The following is a 14163-nucleotide window of genomic DNA, read 5'->3' on the forward strand; positions in this document are numbered from 1 at the left end:
ATCTTTGATAAAAATCTTTGTTTTGGAAAAGTTTGAAAAGACTCAGGAATCATAAAAAATGTCCAGTATGCCATCTTGCTGCTCACATGATCCAGATGTCTGAACACGTAGAGAGTAAACGGTTAAAAAGTGATCATATAAACCTCTTTACATTTGTGGCTTCATTCACTTTTTATGTAAAACAATATTTTTGTATTTTAATTGATTAAAAAGGTCTTTATACATATGGAAATTTAATTTATTATTATAATATGTTATATATTTTAATATATGATAATAAATTATTATAAAATAATTAAACTTATTATCTACAAATGCTACTTTCCATGACTTGATGAGTATAATTTCAATGATATTAATAGCTGTAAGGGTTAATCAGCAAAATTTTTCCTGTGGAATATTGATAGAATAGAAATTCAATAAGCAAATTTATAGCTATACCTTTGATGTTACATTCTTTTTGAAAAGAAGAAAGTAATTCATTAAAAGTTTCCATTTTTTTCTCAAAAAAAATCACTTATTTTGCCAATACATTCTATATATACATTTTCAAGATGTTACAATTTACTGTCTCATGCTATCTGTGAATAACATTTTCATACATAGCGATCAATTGATTTATAAACATTTATTAAGCATATGTCAAACCCTTAGCAAAGTTCTGGAGACATAAAAAGAGGCAAAAGATAGTATCTATCCCAAGAGCTTAGAGTCTAATGGAGAAGACAACATGCAAACAAATATGTAAAAAATCAAGTTATAGAAATAAAAATTAATTAAAAGAGGAAAAGCATTGGAATAAATAGGGGTTAGGGAAGCCTACCTATATAAAGTGAAATGACTTAAAGGAAGTCAGGGATGTCATTGATTAGAGTAGAGGAGGGGCAGCTAGGTGGCGCAGTGGATAAAGCACCAGCTCTGGAGTCAGGAGTACCTGGGTTCAAATCTAGTCTCAGACACTTAATAATTACCTAGCTGTGTGGCCTTGGGCAAGCCACTTAACCCCATTTGCCTTGCAAAAAAAAAAAACCTAGAGTAGAGGAGCCAGATATGGGGGACTGCCAGCCCAAGTGTCAGACTGAAAGATGGAGTGTTTTGTTTGTGGAAACCACCAGGAGACTAGTACCATTGTATCAAAGACTGAAGTCCTGGGGAATAAAGTATAAGATGACTGGAAATGAAGGAGGGAGCTAAGTGGTGAAGGTATTTGAATGCTAAATAGAGCATTTTGTATTTGTTGCTTGAGACAATAGGGAGCCACTAGAGTTTATTAAGAAGGTGACATGCTCACACCTGCACCATAAGAAAATCACTTTAACGGCTAAATGTAGATAGATTGGGATGGGGAGAGTTTTGAGTTAGGCTGACCCACTAGGAGGCTAATATAGTAATCCAGGCTAGAGATAAGGGCTTGCCCTAGAGTGGTGGCAGGGTCAGAGGACAGAAGGAAGCATAGTCATGCAACTTTGCAAAGATGAAATGGCAACAGTTTGCATATGGAGAGAGGGTAAGGGATAGTGAGCAATCCAGGAAGACTCCTAAATTGAGAGCCTGGGGGAATGAAGGGGATAGGAAAGGTAAGGGAGGAGCAGGGTTTAGGGGGAAAGATAATGAATTCTGTTAGGCATATATGGAATTCAAGATTATCTACAACATACTCAGTTCCAGATGCCTGAAAGGCAATCAGAGAAATCAGCCAAGAACTTTGTATAGGATAAGGGAGATTTGAGAATCATATGTATAGAAATGGTAATTAAGCCCACAGGAGAAAATGCCATCCCCCAAGTGAAGTGGTATAAAGCGGGGGGGGGGGGGGGGGGGGGGGGGGGGGGGGGGCGCCCGCTCAGGACAGAACCCTGAGGGACACCTAAAGTTAAATTATATGATCTGGTTGAGAATCCATCAAAGGGGACCGAAGAGAACCAGGAGACAGTAGTGTCCCCAAAAACAAGAAAGAAGGTGAGATTGATCAACAATGTCAAAGAAAGTAATGATTGAGAGATGATCATTGGATTTGTCATTCAAGAGATCATTAATAACTTTGGAGAGAGAAGTTTTAAATGCAATGATAAAAGCCAGGAGCTAGACTGGGAAGGGTTTAATAAGAGTGAGAGGAAAGAAAGTCATGACACCTGTTATAGAATTTTCCAAGGAATTTAGCTACAAAGGGAAGAAGAGATATAGGACAAATTAACAGACCTGGGCAGGTCTGGTGAGAGGGGTTTGTTGTTTGTTTTAGGGTAATGGAGTCAAGGCAATAAGTAAGGAACCAGTAGGCAGAAATAAGTCAGGGTCTGAGGAATGAGTCTTCCTACTGGAGATGTTTACTTTGTGTTTCTATATGTTCATTACTTAAATTCTGTTGTCTTTGCTTGTGTTAGTTTTTAGTGCACCCACTGGACTTTCATTTCAAACTTTTGATTTTATCCATCATGAAAGAATATTATTTCAGTTTTTAAAAAATTAAAGACAGTGAAATCTAAATTTAATTATTGTAAATTTCAAATGATTATGACTTCTTGAATTATTTCTATTTTTTAAAGTTGTAATGAATTGTTTGAGAATTGGGTCCCAATAGAGATTGAAAGGTCTTGAACAGTAAATGAATTCACATAAGTCCTGGGATTTAAAACTGCTCGGGATTTATTATAGATTGCTGCAAAGTAGACAGATTATAAACTTTTTCTCCTAGAGAAGCAACAAGCACTTTGAGGACAGAAGTGAATAACAAAAGGCTAGGGAAAGAAATAGAAAGACAGAGAAATAAGGAGGGAGAAAGAGAGACAGGGAGAGTTGACTGGGCCGGGGAGAGCTGGCAGTAGCTAGGTTTTAATAGTCTTGCCCATTATTTGGGTACTGAGACCAATGGGGAAATCCTTCTCCCTTTACGTGATCAAAACCTGGTAAAAAAGATTGGAAACTGTGGGTTGGGAATGAGGAAATGCTACAAACTTGACATTTAACAATGGAACAATAAGAGTCAATTTACATCTCAGGAGCAGATAACATTTTATATTTTAAACAAATTTAACAGCATAAAAGATTACAAAATTGTTTCTAATTACAAATTTCCTACATTCATAATTCTCTGCATCAATAATACTAGGGGCAGACAACTATTCTGTTTTTAGCAAAATGAATGATATTAAGAAATATAATAGATGCTTAGTTGATTTCAATTCCCACAGACTATTTAACTCTGAGTTTACACACTTGACCATATTTGTTTTGATACCTTCACTTCTTACCTTTACAAAAGGGTCCAACACCCAAGTATGAGAGCATGCTCCATAGTTAATTTATGTCCTAATTATCTCACTTAGACTATTGTAAGTAAAGCACCATTAAATTCCTTGCCAACTTGCCTAGTGTTCATAGCTCTTAATTTAATGCTTTTCTCACTCTTCCATACTTACTAATTTTTTCAAGGTGAGATTTATAAGATTAGATTATAAACTATCCCCAGACATAAACCATAAAATAATTTTAAAATGAAATTTTAAAAAGAATATATATATATATATATATATAAATTTAAAATAATCCCACAAAATCACCATATTTTAAAAAACAATGATTTTTAAACATTTCCATTTTTTTAAATCACTACTTTTAAAGAGATAATTTGAGCCATCAGAATGCTGGACTTAATGTCAAGATCTTTGTAACAATATGACTCCTGGGAGTCTAATGCTTAGCAAAGGAGCTGGTATACAGTATGTGCTTAATACATGCTTATTTACAGAAAATTACTTAAACTCTCTGAGACTTGGTTCCCTTACATATAAAACAAGAATACTATCATCACTTACCTCAGGGTTGTTGTGATGATCAACTGAAATTCGTAGATAAAGTGTTTTGCAAATTTGAAAATACCATGAAGATATTAGCTATTATTAGATTTGTCTTTTCATTTTCATAATTATTCTGCAAAGAACATGATACCAAGTCATTCAGAGTCCTATTTTGTATAGCCAAGTCTTATTACAAGTGTATAGTTTTTATTTTGATCAACATAGTATAGTTCAACAAAGCTGTCCTGTTATCATGATAAGAATACTATGTCCATAGTGTATAATTGAAGCAAGTGTCCTTGAAAGAATGCTCATAATAACTGAATGGAATATGCCTAGAATTTTTTTTGAAAGAGGATCCTTATGTTTATAAAATGTGGTTACACCTCCCCCCCAAAAAAACTGTTTTTTAATACAGCAGTGATGCAAAAATCCTATTCTGAACAATGAATTACATTAGACTTCAGGATTTCCCCCTTTGGTCTAAGATAGAGATGAAATATACATAATTAAGACACCCTTCCCCTCCTCTTTGTGTAAGCCAGATGGATGGCCCCATTTTTGGCAAATTGGTTGCTTTCAGTGAACCAACTCTTAAGGGACAAACAAAAAGCCAGGGTAGAAGCTTTTATGTCCTGTAAGTGTAAGCTTGATTTTTTTTTTCAAAATGAGGAAGAGGAATTGAATTACAAGTCTTATAAATTCTTCAAGAAAAGAAATTTTTATGGCCACTAGATGGCACAAGCTCAGCTGAAAAATAGCAATAAGGAAGTAAGCAAGGTAAAAACAAAGAAATTCTGACTGAAATTTTAGCACTGAGAAAATTTGTAGTTATAATGAGATTTTTGTGCAAACAAGATAAATTCAATTTTCTAATCTTTTTCTTTTCCTATGAAAAAACTCATATTTTGTAGAAAATGGCATTAGAGAACTAAGAACTTTTGAGAGGAAGATGTGATTTTTACTTTTTTTCTGTACTTGACATGTCTGTTTATTATTCCTAAATTACTATTTCAAATTAGAACTATGTTTTTTCATTCTCCCAAGCATTCATCCTGACAAGTCTTAAACTGTGTTAGAGATATATTACTTACGAGAAATGGAGCTTAGCAATGTAATTGGCTGGCCTTACTGAGGGGGGGTGGCAGAGACCTGCATTAGGTTTCTTCCTTTTTCCTTTTCCCCCTCCAACCTACCCCACCTTATCCCAGAGAGATTTTGCTATCTACTTGTCTGGAGGAAGAAAAGTTTTATTTATTTTCCCCTGCCAAGCAATTAAGAAGAATGAAGGTAACTGCCATAATTATGCATGAAAAGGAACTTAGAGTAGCATTGATAAGCAAGCCAAGCTAGAAACTTCCTAGGGCTACAGGTCAGAGAGGCATCAAGGGTGATTTATCAGGAGTTCAGTGAGTACTTTCTGAGTCAAGCCAAGCTAGGAATTGTCACCAAGAGTCTGTAGACCAGACACATGTAAAAGAGACATGGAGAAAAAAGAAGTTCTATATTTTCCTCCTCTCCCAAAACTCTATCTCTGGCTTCCTAAAAGAGAAATGTGGTCCATGTCTTCCTAACATACAATAAGTCTGATAACTGGAAGAAAATATTTAACTAGACTCATTGAGGTATACTCACTCAGGAATATACCTCAAAATTTTCCTTGCATCATTATTAATTTTTGTCCTAATTAATTGTCTACTGTTTTAATGCTGTTGCATGTCTGTATCTTTGAGCAGTTGATAATCTGAACCTGGTTTAATTCTGGATGTTTGAAATTGTCTAACTAAATGAAAGGCAAATAAACTCAGATTTAAGTGAATTAACCTAAAAATCTTCCATTTTTTGCACTTTGTGAGTTCAGAGGTAGTAGATGGGACCTATGGGCTCTAGTAATAAAGAGCATTTTTTAAATAATCAGCAACTGGGGAAGCAAGGTGGATAGAGCACCAACCCTGGAGTTAAGAGAACCCAAATTCAAATCTGGCCAGACACTCAATAATTACCTAGCTGTGTGACCTTGGGCAAGTCACCTAACCCCATTGCCTTGTAAAAACAAAAATATTCCAGTAATCAGCAACTAAGAAAATTTAGTGTGAACTGTTTGGCATTTGTGTCTGAACCCATAATTTAAGAAATTATACTATGGCACTTTAATGAATATAAGCTTTGATGTAGTTTTAGCCATTTCAGATTTCCAGAAGTAGGCTAGCTACATCTCTTCCTCATAGTTCTAGGGGTACCCCCTAAGGCAGACTTGAAAGTCGTTGGATTGTGCTCCCTCCAAAATTATCATTTAAGAATAAATTTAGTTAGCCAGGCTTAGATAGCTTAAAAAGCATTATTTAATAAAGTGGTGAAATAAAAATAGTTGGTAAAAAAAAAAGCTTCCCCTCAAAAACATATTCTTTCAAAAGTACTCCAGGTCCAGGGGAAAGTGAGTTCAAACTCAAAGAACACATATTGCAGAGGGGTGACTTCAAATTGCTGGAAAGTCTTTTCTCCCATTTGTAGGGTATTCAAGAAATCTTCCTTAGGGATGATATAATATAGTCTCTTTGGTAGGGGCCTTTTTGAAATTATAAAGATACTCTGAGGACACTATTTAGGACAACAGTGGGAAGTTGGAATGTTCAAAATTCTCTGGATCCTTCAAAGTTTTCAGTCTTCCTCTGATCAAAGCTTCTTCTGAATTTTCTCTTTCTTCTCTTTCCCCTCCTATCTTCCCTTCTTCTCCTCTTTCATCCCCTCCTCCTACATTTTCCTTTCTCTCTTCCAATCCTTCTATCTTCTTTTTTGCCTTGTTCTTCCCATAAAAATATATGTTCTGGAAAGACACAAATCTAAGTTTCCAAGACAATTGGAATAGATTTCTTGTCTTTTCTCATTTCACTTCATCCAGTGGCTCTTACTTTTCTCACTTAGGCTTTTGACTGATTACTTGATTGATTGAGACTTGTTTTCATCTTAAAGTGTTGTTCATTTGCTTTCAGTTGTGTCTTATTCTTTGCAACACTATTTGGGATTTTTTTGCAGAGATACTGAAGTATTTGCCATTTCTTTCTTTTATATGAGAAGTGAGGCCAACAGGATTAAGTGACTTGCCCAGGTCACATAGCTAGTAAGGGTCTGAGACCAGATTTGAACTCACAAAGATGAGTCTTCCTGCTTCCAGGTCTGGCTTTCTATTCCCTCCACCACCTAGTTACCCTCTAGTTAAAAGTATCAGAGCTAAAATGATGTGAGATACTTTCAAACCAACCCTTGTAATTCTTACAATGTGGTACAGAAGGAACAGAAAGAACACTCATTGTGTAACTATAGATAGTAACTTCCCTCCAGTCAATTGTAAATATCTAATTATCTAATAGGCCACAAAACACTTGAGGTAAGATAATGTATACTGAATTTTCAACTCATTATTATTCTATTTTTTAAAAAAAACATACATGTCCTGAAAGAGTAGATACATAATAGAGTCATCATAAATAATTAATATCTATCATGTATTGATCTGAGGCAAGGTGGGACAATAGAGAGGCAGTTGTCCTTGAAACAAGAAGACCTGGGTTCAAGTTTCACCTCTGATACATTCTGACTTAGTCACCCTGAGCACATCTGCTTAAAATCCCCACGCAACTCTCTTAGACTACAATTGTTGAAGATTTGTTAATCAGTATTAGAAAAGTTTCTTCAGTGGGACTTCCCTACACCAAAAGAATTACAAATGATTAATAGTTCTTTCTACATTAGTTGAAAAAAGGAAGAAGGGTCAGGGAAATGCCTGAATAGATGAAGTCTGTAAAGAAGAAATTCAATTAAATACAATCAATAAACAATTAAAATCAGTAAAACATTCATTGAGTGAATTTCCTCATATCAATAAAATCACAGGTGAGGACAGCAATGCTATCATTACTAATAAAAAATCCAGAGCACTGTTTTAGGTCCTACTGTATTCAAAGATGAAAAAGACATATTCTTTGCAGCTTAGTCTTCAGAAGTAAGAGAATAAGACATAAGAAATACAAAGACTGGGTGGCAGCTAGGTGATGCAGTGGATAAAGCACCAGCCCTGGAGTCAGGAGGACCTAAGTTCAAATCTGGCATCAGACACTTAATAATTGCCTAGCTGTATGACCTTGGGCAAGTCACTCAACTCTATTGCCTTAAATTTAAAAAAAAAGTACAAGGACTAAAGAAAGAAGGATCACTCCCATCTATGGTAAGCAATGAAGCCATCATGGAGGAGGTGACATTGAATTGGTTCCTGATGGATTTTAATAGATTAACTGGGAGTGAATGCAGCATTCTAGCAAAGAGAAAGAGTTGAGCAAAGGTACAAAAGTCAGAGTCCAGGACATGTCCAGAAGATAGTGAATAATCCATTTGCATGGAATAATAGAATAATAGAAATAACTATAATGTAATAACAATTTGACAAGGTAGAAGACCACAAAATTGGGGAAAATCATGGATACTCTAATCTATTATATCTAATCAGCACCAGATCATACTTTTTAGTCTGATTCATGGTCACCCACTTTAAATATTTTGCCATAGGCCCAGCCATGCAATATAACCTCTATTTTCCAATTCTTTTTCTAGAAGCAGTAGTGAAATTAATATTACCATTGAGTCTGAAAAGGTCATATGGTTAAACCCCCCCTAACCAAAACTCTGTGGTCTGACAACCATTCAACACCCCCCTTTCACATGTGTTGCCTCTTCTCTTTACAGTATAAGTTCCTTGAAAGCTGGAATTGTCTCACTTTTGAGTTTTGTTTCAATAGATGAAAAAAAAATTTTTTAATTTTCTTCCTCTTCCAAAAAAACTCTCCCCTGCTAAACCAATAAAGGTTATTTCTTTATTCTCAAAACATACTATTCAATTTAATTTCAGTTTAGCTCAGCAAACATTTATTAAAGGTCTAAATATGAAAGGCACTGTGCAAGAGGCGAGGAAATAAAAGACACTTATGACATAACCATCCTACTAACTACTTTATGGTATAGTAGACATAACATATTATATTTGCAGGTGGAAGCACTAGAATAAAATGCTGACTTTGCTTTATATTATTTTGAGCAAATGATTTACCTCTCTAGGTCTCCTCTAAGATGAAGGGATCAGGTTAGATTATTTTCAAGGTCCCTTCCAATGCTAAATACTATAATATTACTATTGAACTTTGTGACTTAATGGACAATGAAAGCAAACCAATATTTAATTTCGGTTTTTGGAGGCAATGGTATTCAGTAGCCTGAGGACTTGAATTGAAGGTTTGACTCTCAATAGTCTATTGATTTGACTGAATGACCCCTAGGCAACTCATCATACTTGTCTGATTCTCAGCTTCCACATTTGCAAAACAGGGAAAACAACATTTAAGCTATCTTCCTCATAGAGCTTTATGAGGAAAAACCTTTTTTAAACTGAAGCATGGTAAATTTAATAATCAGGAAGACCTGTGTTTAAATTCTACCTTTGATGTTTGTTGCCCTAGCAGAAACTCAGTTTCCTCATCTCTAAAATGAGGATAATAATGACTTTATTACTTATCTTACAAGCTTATTATAAGACTCAAACAAGATACTATATAGATAGTATCTAGATATCTATATATAAATAGGTATTTTATATATTTTTAAATTAGGCAAATGGAAAATATGTGACTGTAAATTATAAAAATTATAATTTGTTCCCAAATATGCAGACTAAGCAATGTTACATTGAAAATATTCTATTTTTAGTTTCTTATTCAAACTCTAAAGTTTGGTCCAATTTCATGAGAATCCTGAATCAGAATATATATTGTGAAGTAGACATTATAGAGAAATCTGGGTGATTCCAACATAATTCACAATTGACCTCCATGTCAAATTTTAACATTCAGTCCACTTAGAATTTTAAAAAGCAATTAAAAGACACTTAGAACATTAAGAAAGGAAAAAAACCCTTGACAAATGTAATAGACTAATGACATATTCAAAATAGGAAATCTATATCCCATTATGGCAAAAAAAAAAAAAAGAAAGATGGAAGCAACATATGGCAATATAATTAGCATTATTAGGGAAGCATATCCACAGAATTCATGCTGTAGGGGAAATGTAATAGCAAACCAACCAATCTGCTATAAGTTTCCCACAACACAAGTATTTAAAAAGAAAAATGAAAGAGAGAAGGTAGAAACAGAAAAGAAAGGTTTTTCTCTTCTAATTATTAAAGTGATGCAAACCATGTATTTTTCCCCTAAGTTCCTATTGTAATGTTGATTTGATTAATAAAGAGATATATTAGACCTCTGCTGCTTTTGAGGATAAGTGTCATTTTGAAAGTCCAGTTAAAACTCTTTCCTCAGTTTGTTTGAGGTGTTGGTTGGTGCTGGATTCAAGGTTCTCTTTTATTTCTCCTTGGTAACATATTACTCCTTTATTGCCATAATTTTTATAATAAATTCCCAGATTATACACTTGAAGTCTGGGATAATTATATTCCCTTGGATTATTATTATATTATGAGGGTGGGATTTAACAATTATCATTTCTCTTTTCCTGTGGCAAAATAGTAATAGGAAACAGTAAGGTGTGAGATAGGTGTCATTCATTAACTTCCAATTTGGAAAGACAAAGGAATGACACTGTTCAGATACTTGATCCTTTTATCCTTTTTTCACATTTTTTTTTTGTGACTCAGTCTGTGTTCCAAAACCACCAACTCTGTCGTGGGTGTATCACATTCTTTATGATAAGTCCATCACAAAAGTTACTTCCATATTTTTCCACCATTGCCATTGCTGATCACAACTCCCTCCTTTCGTATTTCTCCACTACCATGTACTATATTTTCTCTCTCCTTTCACTCTGACTCTGCTGTAGGGTAGCTGAGTGGTGCAGCAGGCAAATCCCTGGCCCTGGGGCCAAGAGGCCCTGAGTCCCCATACCACCCCTTAGGCCCAGAATCCACCTGGCCCTATGGTCCCTGACAGGCCATCCAATCTCAGCCCCTTGCAAGAAGTAAAAAAGAAAATGTGTTATATCTGACCACTCTCCCACCATGGTCCATCCTCTCCTCCATCATTCACATCCCCACCCCTTCCCCCTGTCCCCCCACCTCTCTCCTTTCTTTTTTTTTTTTTTTGCAAAGCAAATGGAGTTAAGTGGCTTGCCCAAGGCCACACAGCTAGGTAATTATTAAGTATCTGAGACCACATTTGAACCCAGGTACTCCTGACTCCAGGGCCGGTGCTTTATCCACTGCACCACCTAGCCGCCCCTCCCCTCTCTACTTCTTACTCCAGATGTCTGTACCCCATTGAATATATGCTGTTTCCTCTCCTAGCCACCTCTGATGAGAGCAAAGTTTCTCTCATTCCCCCTTCCTTGCCTTCCCTCCTTCCATATCATTGCAATAGCTCAATGGAATAAAGAAAAATTTTGTTATATGAAATATCTTGGTCTATTCCCCCTCTCCTTTTTCTTTCTCCCATTACATTTCCCTTTTTTCTATTGACTCCATTTTTACACCATATTTTATCTTCAAATTCAGCTTTCTCCTGTGCTTCATCTATAGAATCTCCTTCTATCTGTTCTATAGATGAAGCACAGGAGAAAGCTGAATTGAGAAGGTTCATATGAGTATTATCAGCATCATTTTTCTATATAGGAATACATGCAGTTCATCATCATTAAGTCCTTCATATTTTCCCCTTTTCCTCCAATCTCTATGCTTCACCTGAGTCCCATATTTGAAGATCAAACCTTCTGTTCAGCTCTGGCCATTCCAACAGGAATTTGAAATTCCCCTGTTTCATTGAAAGTCCATCTTTTTTCCTGGAAGAGGACATTCAGTTTTGCTGGGTAGTTGATTCTTGGTTGCATTCCAAGCTCTTTTGCCTTCTGGTATGTTATATTCCAAGCCCTATGAGCTTTTTAATGTAGTTGCTACTAAGTCCTGTATGATCCTGACTGAAGGTCCATGATATTTGAATTGTGTCCTTCTGGCTGCTTGTAATATTTTCTCTTTGACTTGGGAGTTCTGGAACTTGGCTATAATATTCCTGGGGGTTGGTTTTTTGGGATCTCTTTCTCCGGGGGATCTGTGGATTCTCTCCATTTCTATTTTGCCCTCTGCTTCCAGGATATCAGGGCAATTTTCCTGTAGTAATTCTTTGAAAATGATGTCAAGGCTCTTTTCTTGATCATGACTTTCAGGTATTCCAATAATTTTTAAATTACCTTTCCTAAATCTGTTTTCCATATCAGTTGTTTTTTCAATGAGATGTTTCACATTTTCTTCTAATTTTTTATTCTTTTGGTTTTGAAGTATTGAGTCCCAATTTCTTGTAAAATCAGCAATCTCCCTGAGTTCTATTCTTTGTCTGAAGGATTTGTTTTCCTTAGAGAGCTTTCTTATCTCTTTTTCCATCTGGCCAATTCTGCTTTTTAAAGCATTCTTCTCCTCAATAAATTTTTGAACTGTTTTATCCATTTGACCTAAGCTGGTTTTTAGCATGCTATTTTCTTCAGCATTTTTGGATTTCCTTGACTAAGCTGCTGACTTCATTTTTATGTTTTTCCTACATCTCTCTCATTTCTTTCCCCAGTTTTTCTTCTAACTCCCTCATTTGATTTTCAAAGTCTTTTTTGAGCTCTGTCACAGCCTGAGCCCAATTTCTGTTTTTCTTGGAGTCTTTAGATGCAGGAGCTTGTGCTTCCTCATCTTCAGACTGAGTATTTTGATCCTTCTTGGGCTCACAGGCAAAATATTTCTCAATGGTGCTCCTCTTTTTTTTCTGCTTGCTCATTTTCCCAGCCTGAGCCTGGTTTTGGGGTGCTTCCTGAGCTTTTGGGACACTCCCACAAGGATCTCAGTGTGTGAGGCTCTGTCCTCCCTCCTGGTCTGTGAATGACCATAAGCGCCCCCCTCCGCCACAGGGCCGAGGTGGGGGGGGGGCCTGCTGTTCTATGGGGGGCCTAGACTGCAATTAGGATCTGAATGTGGTCAGAACCCCAGAGTCCTGTTCCAGGGGCAGAGGACAGAGCTCTGCAGTCTCTCTTCACTCCCCTCCCTAGGTTCTATGGGCTCATGCCCTGGGGGCTCCTGCTTACTGGCTCCACCTGCTTCTGTTTCCTGGATCTGGACTGCTTTGGCCATGATGCTAGCTGTGGGCTTCACGAGTAGAGAGTAGAGGTGTCTCCCCCCACCCCCTGCTGTTGCTTGGTGCTCCCCAGGGCGTAGATCAGGAAACTCCCTGCTGCTGTGAGCCTTGGCTCCTAGCACCCTGGGGCTGCCTCCATGAGGCTTAAGTTCTTTCACTCCGGCGGCCCACTCCTCTGGAGGCTGCCCCTCCAACACCGGGGAGAAGATCCTTTCTGCTCTTTTCCAGGTTACCTTGAATAGGAGAACTGCCTCACTGGGTCCCTCTGTGGGTTCTGTCTCTCGAAAATTTAGTTAGAGTCCTTAGTTTGTAAGTTTTATGAGAGAGCGCCTAAGACAGGATCCGCTCTTGTCGCCATCTTGGCTCCGCCATTCCTTTTTTCTTAGGAAAATATCACACTAAAGATATTACTGAATTTTTATCGACCTTTTTCCTTCACAATCAAGATTTTGCCTCTCTATATTTGCATACACACAAATCTAATTTCCCAAGTTATCTATAATGCAGTAGTAAAGTTTTTTGAGGAAATTCCATAGTAAGTATAAATGTGTACATTAAATAAGTATATATGCATAGATAGACAAAGATATGCATAAACATACATACATATGCAACAAAAGATAAGGCCAACTGCTTTGTGTAATAATCCTAAAGATTTTTCCTCTTATGCTATAATACTTAAAAATCAAAGATCAAAATTTTAAGGTATGAATTGAATATCAGTTCTTATTCAACTTAGCAAACATTAATTAAGAATCTATTACATTTAAGATGTTGTATCAGACATAGGAGATATAAAGATAAAAAAAACTACCTAGTTCCAGGCTTCAAGAAGCTTAGCATCTTATGATCCTAGATTTCATTTATATCCTAAAAATTATCCCAAAATAATACAGTGAGGTACCCTAGAAATAAAAACACCAATTGTCCTACAGATAGAAAAAAGAAAGATTTCTTTCTTTTGGGTTATAGTTCTTTCTTCCTTGATTAGTAGAGAAGGTAGATGAGGAAATACCTTAAAGGTAAGGGACTAAGACTACTATTAATTTTAGAAGACCTATTTAGGATAAACATTCTTTATATTGAGGAATAGATCTAAGAGTTAAGCTCATGGGAGAAAAATAAAACTTTCACATGAATACAATTACTAGGCTTGAATGGAGAGAGAGAGGAAACAGATTTAAAGTTGGAAGGAAACTTGAATTGAA

The sequence above is a fragment of the Macrotis lagotis genome, chromosome 1 (assembly GCF_037893015.1).
Source record: "Macrotis lagotis isolate mMagLag1 chromosome 1, bilby.v1.9.chrom.fasta, whole genome shotgun sequence".
In the NCBI taxonomy this organism is placed as follows: Eukaryota; Metazoa; Chordata; class Mammalia; order Peramelemorphia; family Peramelidae; genus Macrotis; species Macrotis lagotis.